Source organism: Alligator sinensis, unplaced genomic scaffold (genome assembly GCF_000455745.1).
Source record: "Alligator sinensis unplaced genomic scaffold, ASM45574v1 scaffold372_1, whole genome shotgun sequence".
Classification (NCBI taxonomy): Eukaryota; Metazoa; Chordata; order Crocodylia; family Alligatoridae; genus Alligator; species Alligator sinensis.
Window position 1 is genome coordinate 664,129 of NW_005842387.1, and position 1,249 is coordinate 665,377.

A 1,249-nucleotide genomic window follows, 5' to 3' on the forward strand; every position below is an offset into this window, starting at 1 on the left:
GGGCGCGGGGAGTGCGCGGGCGCGGGGGCGCGAGGCCGGCGCTGTCAGTGGTGCTGGCGGCGGCGGCGTTGCTGCTGCTGCTGCCTGCGGGCCCCGCTCGGGGCAGCGCTGCGTCCACCGGCTCCAGGATCCCGGCGATCGCTTCCTGCCCGGCCCTGGGGTTCGGAGAGTGTAATGCAAGAAGATACGCTGGGACGTCATGGCGCGGGACGTCATGGCACATGATGTAATATGAGAGGTTATGATGTAATAAGATGTGATAGGATATAACGTAAGATATAATGTAATATTATATTATGTATTGTATTGCATTGCATTGCATTGTATTCCTCTGCAAACATTTTGGATGTAGGCTTCAGTCCCACAAAAACTTAAATCAAGGCTTCAAATCAAGTTGTTTCTCTTAACTACCTCCCCTGAAGAAGACTCCACCACCTCCCTAGGTCTCTCTTCTGGCATTTCTCAGCCCTTCTCATAAGAAGGCTTTTCCTGCTGTACAACTTCCCACTGCTTTCTTGCAAACTCAGCTGTTTTTTTCTGGTCCTCGGTGACCATCCCCCCGCCTTGTAACAACCTTGTAGGTGTTGGGAAGCTTATTCTACCTCTTTCCTCAGTCATCTCTTTAACAGTCTACCCAAAGCTGTCCAAGTTCTGAGTGGCCGAGGGTAGAACCCAGCACTGACTGCAACAGAAAAACAAACTGCTGTGGAAAAAAATGAAAAGCACACAAATTACAAGGAAAAAAGTCAAAGACAGAAGTTTTGTAACCCTCCTTTCCTTTGTTAAAATGAAATTCCATCCTGATGCAACCTTAATTCCAGTGGCATTACCACTCTGGTATTGTATTGCTATGCCACGTTAGGGTCTGGGGTAGAACTGGAAATACAAATTCAGATAATTTGGTCAAGTCATTCCTCATATACAGCCCCCTGGTAAAGGCTTTATTTGAATTACCAAAGTATTCTAAAAAGAGATTGTCTTAGAAACTATCTGCTCTTAAAAGGTCGGGTAGCAGCCTACTGAAAATTGGGTTAGATTTCCAAACTACAGCCCACACATTAGGAACATCTTTTACTTTTCAAAATGCTCTAAAATCCATGTACATCATGAGATTATCTTCTGTTATACTACAAGAAGGGCAAGGACATTATCCATACAGTACATGTGGAGTAATTTGGTCAAGAGGATCCTTATACAGCCTTAAACGCATAACAGGACTGCATTAAATATTGGCATTTATGAGAAAAAA